The sequence below is a fragment of the Triticum aestivum genome, chromosome 4A (genome assembly GCF_018294505.1).
Source record: "Triticum aestivum cultivar Chinese Spring chromosome 4A, IWGSC CS RefSeq v2.1, whole genome shotgun sequence".
Classification (NCBI taxonomy): Eukaryota; Viridiplantae; Streptophyta; class Magnoliopsida; order Poales; family Poaceae; genus Triticum; species Triticum aestivum.
Genome location: NC_057803.1, coordinates 388,324,628 through 388,331,358, shown reverse-complemented (window position 1 = coordinate 388,331,358; position 6,731 = coordinate 388,324,628).

Sequence of the window (6,731 nt, the reverse complement as noted above, 5' to 3'; positions counted from 1 at the left end):
TTAGACACTTAGTGCTAAAGTTGCAATTTTTAGGCCTTTTGGTTTGAGTGGAGTTTTAGGCACAATTTCAACATACACAATACATATCAAGCAAGCATGCAAAGAGTATATGAGCAGCGGAATGTAAAGCATGCAACTTGCAAGAATGTAAGGAGAAGGGTTTGGAGAATTCAAACGCAATTGGAGACACGGATGTTTTTCCCGTGGTTCGGATAGGTGGTGCTATCCTACATCCACGTTGATGGAGACTTCAACCCACGAAGGGTAACGGTTGCGCGAGTCCACGGAGGGCTCCACCCACGAAGGGTAATGGTTGCGCGAGTCCACGGAGGGCTCCACCCACGAAGGGTAATGGTTGCGCGAGTCCACGGAGGGCTCCACCCACGAAGGGTCCACGAAGAAGCAACCACCCACGAAGGGTCCACGAAGAAGCAACCACCCACAAAGGGTCCATGAAGAAGCAACCTTGTCTATCCCACCATGGCCATCGCCCACGAAGGACTTGCCTCACTAGCGGTAGATCTTCACGAAGTAGGCGATCTCCTTGCCCTTACAAATTCCTTGGTTCAACTCCACAATCTTGTCGGAGGCTCCCAAGTAACACCTAGCCAATCTAGGAGACACCACTCTCCAAGAAGTAACAAATGGTGTGTTGATGCTGAACTCCTTGCTCTTGTGCTTCAAATGATAGTCTCCCCAACAGTCAACTCTCTCTCATAGGATTTGGATTTTGTGGAAAGAAGATTTGAGTGGAAAGCAACTTGGGGAAGGCTAGAGATCAAGATTCATATGGTAGGAATGGAATATCTTGGTCTCAACACATGAGTAGGTGGTTCTCTCTCAGAACATATGAGTTGGAATTGTGTATGTGTTCTGATGGCTCTCTCCACGAATGAAGAGGAGGTGGAGGGGTATATATAGCCTCCACACAAAATCCAACCGTTACACACAGTTTTCCAATCTCGGTGGGACCGAATCAACAAACTCGGTCGGACCGAAAAGGTAAACCTAGTGACCGTTAGAGATTTTCGGTGGGACTGACATGCAACTCGGTAGGACCGAGGGTTTGGGCATAACGTAATCTCGGTGAGACCGATTACACAAACTCGGTGAGACCGAGTTTGGTAATAAGCTAACCAGAGAGTTGGTCAGGCAAACTCGGTGGGACCGATTTGCTCTTTCGGTGAGACCGAAAAGTTACAAAAGGGAAACAAAGAGTTTACATTGCAATCTCGGTGGGACCGATTCGCTCTTTCGGTGAGATCGAAAAGTTACGAAAGGGAAACAGAGAGTTTGCAATCCCATCTCGGTGAGACCGAGATCCCTATCGGTAGAACCGAATTGCTAGGGTTTGGCAGTGGCTTATGACAAGTGAAACTCGGTGGCGCCGGATAGAAAGAATCGGTATGACCGAGTTTGGCTTAGGGTTTAGGTCATTTGTGGAAGTGGGAAAGTAGCTGAGGATTTTGGAGCATATCATTAAGCACATGAAGCAAGAGGCTCATTAAGCAACACTTCATCCCTCCTTGATAGTATTGGCTTTTCCTATGGACTCAATGTGATCTTGGATCACTAAAATGTAAAATGAAGAGTCTTGAGCTTGAAGCTTTAGCCAATCCTTTGTCCTTAGCATCTTGAGGGAGTTCCCACAACCTTTAGTCCATGCCACTCCATTGTTGAACTTATCTGAAACATGCTAGATAGAAATGTTAGTCCAACAAGAGATATGTTGTCATCAATTATCAAAACCACCTAGGGAGCACTTGTGCTTTCAATCTCCCCCTTTTTGGTAATTGATGGCAACATACATCAAAGCTTTAGATAAAGATATAAAGAATAGCAAGTAAAGCTTTGGAAGGACATGTAACAAGCATAGGCTCCCGCTACATGTATGCACTCATGTAAATATGAAATATAGAGGCATGTGAGAGCATAACCATGACAGAGTAGACAATGTGTTACATGTATCTTGGCCATATGCATCAGAGCAAAAGATTATCAAGGAAAATACCTTCATGCTCATGAGTCCTTCTTGCAAACAGTATGTACATAAGCAAGAACTCCTCATACTCATGATTTTGATGCATATACTTACCTTGTGGTCTTGAGTTGGCTTAGGATGGAATGAACCTGCACAAACAAAGTTAGATAACACAGGTACATCCACTAGCCAGAGCAAACAAAAGAAACCACAAGAATACCAAGACTGGGATGACATGTAGAGAGTGAGTACAAGGTACCACATTGGATTCAACATGTCCCCAAGAATAAAGATATGCAATGAATTTGACTGATTTCTTTCCCTTAGGTGTCTTGCTCCCCCAGAATCTTACATGGGATATTGGGAGAAGATAAGGAGCAGCAAATCAGAGCTGAAAGAAAAGACATGTGACATCTCTCCTCTTGAACATCAAGCATCAAGCATCTGGGACATCTGGGATCCTTGAGTATTCTCTCCCCCTGGAAGTCTCTCTCTCCCCCTTAATACTTTCTCTCTTGTAGGTTTGGTCCTTGAGACTTTTTCTCTCCCTTGATGTGATCTCTCTCTCCTACAAGCTTTGATGTGATCTCTCTCTCCCCCTTTGACATCAATTTCCAATAAGGGCTTTCTGGAATCCGTCGTATAGGTTTGGTCCTTGAGACTCAGCACAAAGCAATGGATAAAACTGTGATGCTTGTAGAGGACAAGATTCATTGAGTAGAGCTGGATCAGAAGAAATATAGAACAAGTGGCAAACTGTTTTTCCTGTTGCGAAGTCGGTGGCACCGAGTGGTATGTTTCGGTGGTACCGAAAAGATTCGGTTGGACCGAAAATTACAAGTCGGTGAAACCGAGTTCACACAGAGAGAAACACTTGTCACCTCAGCTCACTAGACATGTAGGATCTCACAAAGATTTGCAATGAATTACCTGAAGGATTTGCAAGGAATTAAATGCAGAAAATGCAGAACATAAATAGAAAAAAAGAGAAGAGACTGAAAAATCTAGATGGAGTTTTTTTGTTTTTGAAAAAGAGAAAGAAACTAAACATGCATGAGACAAATGCAATAACACAGAAAAGAACACAAGAGAACTTCATCTAGAGTTGGGCGGTGACATAGTCACCTATGTTAGAGTATATTGATTTAGGAGTCAAGTGAGAACACTTGATCATAGGTCATACTCATCGTTTAAGCTCAAAATGGGGTTACCATTTTTCGTTTAAGCATCTTGATGTATTCACATCTTGTTGAGTTGCTTTGACTCATGTCTTGGAGTAAAGCTTCTCTAAGATGGAATAACATACCTTGGGTGGTGGTGTGGTTCTTGCTCATGTAGTTGAACTTGTGTGGGTGCTCAAGGTTGATGTAGCTCATCAAGAGTTGGGAGCACCACTTGGAGTTTGAGTTCATCTACCTACATGGGTTAGTTCTTGCAAGGAAGAGCACTTGTGTATCCAAAAATGACAATCATGAAGCTCAACATAGAATTTGTCAAAGGATATGTTTGAATGGTTTTGTGCTTCCTTGTCTTCAACCGCCATTGTGTAGAGACTTGGTGATGTAGAGATTGCTCAAGATGTGAGTGAGTCGCAATCTCATGGAATTAGATTCAACCAAGCACCTACATGGGTTAGACAACATGCAAGGTACAAATATATCCAAGACATAAGATAGTCATCATAAGAGATATATCATGGATTAGTCATAAGCTCATGTCTTGCATGTATCCAATGGAGTTTCTACTCCAAGTTCGAAGCATCAATGATGTTCAATTCACCTCTCAACCTGCAAAATACTTTCTCATCAAGAGGTTTAGTAAATATATCCGCTAATTGCTTATCGGTGCGAACGTGCTTAAGATTAATGTCACCCTTAGCAACATGATCTCGAATGAAATGATGACGAACTTCAATATGCTTAGTTCGAGAATGTTGTACAGGATTATGACCAATTTTGATAGCACTTTCATTGTCACAAAGTAGTGGAACATGTTTCACATAGATCCCATAATCTTTAAGAGTTTGGGTCATCCAAAGTAATTGAGCACAACATGAACCAGCGGCAATGTATTCCGCTTCGGCGGTGGATAAGGATACCGAGTTTTGTTTCTTGGAAGACCAAGACACAAGAGATCTACCAAGAAATTGACAAGTACCCGAAGTGGACTTTCTATCAACCTTGTCTCCGGCATAATCCGAGTCGGAATAGCCAACGAGATTAAAAGAAGATCTCTTAGGATACCAAATGCCAAAGTTTGGTGTATGGATTAAGTATCTCACTATCCTTTTCACAGCCTTAAGATGACATTCTTTAGGAGCAGCTTGATATCGTGCACACATGCACACACTTAGCATAATATCGGGACGTGAAGCACATAGGTATAACAATGAACCAATCATAGAGCGATAAACCTTTTGATCAACCGGTTCACCATCTTTGGTTAAATCATTATGTCCACTAGTAGGCATGGGTGTAGACATACCTTTGCATTCTTGCATATTGAACTTCTTGAATAAGTCCTTGGTGTACTTTGTTTGAGAGACAAATGTACCTTCCTTAGTTTGCTTGATTTGTAAACCGAGAAAGAATTTGAGTTCACTCATCATAGACATCTCAAACTTCTCCGACATTAGCTTTCCAAACTTTTCACTAAAGAGAGGGTTAGTTGAACCAAATATGATATCATCGACATAAATTTGGCATACAAATAGTTCTCCATTAACCCTTTTAGTAAAAAGAGTAGAATCAATTTTACCAATTTCAAAACCACTTGTAATAAGGAACTTGGTCAAGCATTTATACCATGCTCTAGGAGCTTGTTTAAGACCATAAAGAGCTTTATGAAGTTTGTAAACATGATTTGGTTTCTTAGGATTGATAAAGCCGGGAGGTTGTTTGACATAAACTTCCTCCTCTATTTCATCATTTAGAAAAGCACTTTTAATGTCCATTTGGTACAAGGTGATATTATGGTGATTAGCATAGGCAAGTAAGATGCGAATGGACTCAAGTCTAGCAACGGGAGCATATGTCTCACCATAGTCCATACCTTCGACTTGTGTGTACCCTTGGGCGACGAGACGTGCTTTGTTGCGAACCACTTGTCCATCTTCATCTTGCTTGTTGCGAAACACCCATTTGGTACCAATGATGTTGTGGTTGTTGTCGGGCTTCTCAACCAATGTCCAAACTTGGTTTCTCTCAAAATTGTGTAGCTCTTCATGCATAGCGTTTATCCAATCCGGATCTTCCAATTCTTCTTCAACCTTCATAGGTTCAATGCTAGAGATGAATGAATAGTTTTCACAAAAGTTAGCTAAACGAGTTTTTGAGCGAGTGATTCTCCCGGTTTGTATATCATTGAGGATTTGCTCGACGGGATGATCTTTGGCAATTCTTGCTCGAACTCGTGAGAGCTTTTGCTTGGGTCTTCGTTGAACATCTTCTTCATCTTGTTCTTCTTCTTGGCCTTCTTCATTGTTGACGTCGTCGTTCTCTTGTCGTGGTGGAGAAAGAGGTTGTTGATGTTCGTCTTGGTGCATTTCCTTGTCTTCTTCATCTTGGTGTGTCCCACTTGTGGATGCTTCCGTGTCGATTCTTGGTTCACCTTGTCGTGAAGTAGAAGCTTCCACTTGGACGGATGAAGTACTCTCCTTCACCTCCGTTGGACGAATTTTGCCAATGGACAAGTCTTGGATTGCTTCTGAAGGGTCTTTGTCTCCTACATCAATTGGCAATTGCTCTACTTGCGAGCCATTAGATTCATCAAACTTCACATCTACCGTCTCTTCAACCTTTCGAGTGAAATTGTTGTAGACATGGTAAGTGTGAGAGTTTGAGCCATAACCAAGTAGAAAACCTTCATGAGATTTAGGAGCAAACTTTGAACGACGATGCTTATCAAGAATGTAGCACTTTGAGCCGAATACTCGAAAGTATCCAACTTGGGGTTTGTTACCGGTGAGAAGCTCGTATGCCGTCTTGCCGAGTAGCTTGTGAAGATATAAGCGATTTGTTGCGTGACAAGCTGTCTCAACCGCTTCTGCCCAAAAGTGCTTCGGCGTCTTGTATTCATCAAGCATCGTTCTTGCCATTTCGATGAGCGTCCGGTTCTTCCTCTCAACAACTCCATTTTGTTGAGGTGTGTACGTAGCCGAGAACTCGTGTGAAATCCCTTCTTCGTCAAGAAAGGTGTCCACATTTGCGTTCTTGAACTCCGTTCCGTTGTCACTCCGAACCTTCTTGATCTTCACGTCAAACTGATTTTGGGCCTTCCTAGCGAAGTTTCTGAAGATCTTCTGGACCTGCGACTTGTCATTAAGAAAGAACACCCACGTAAATCTTGAAAAATCATCAACTATAACTAGACCAAAAGAATTTCCACCGAGACTCTTGTAGGCGTTGGGACCAAAAAGATCCATATGAAGTAGCTCGAGTGGCCTCCTTGTGGTCATGATGTTCTTCACGGGATGTCTTCCTCCAACCTGTTTACCTGCTTGACAAGCACTGCAAAGTCTATCCTTATCAAATATGACAACGTTAACTCCAAGGATATGATTTCCTTTAATAAGCTTGTCAAGGTTTCTCATGCCAACGTGACCTAGTCGTCTATGCCACAACCAACCTTTTGAGGATTTAGCAATAAAGCAAGTTTTAGGTTGTGCCTTTTTAGAGAAATCGACAATGTAAAGATCACCTCTACACATACCGGTAAAGACCATTTTATGATTGTCTCGATGAAATACTTG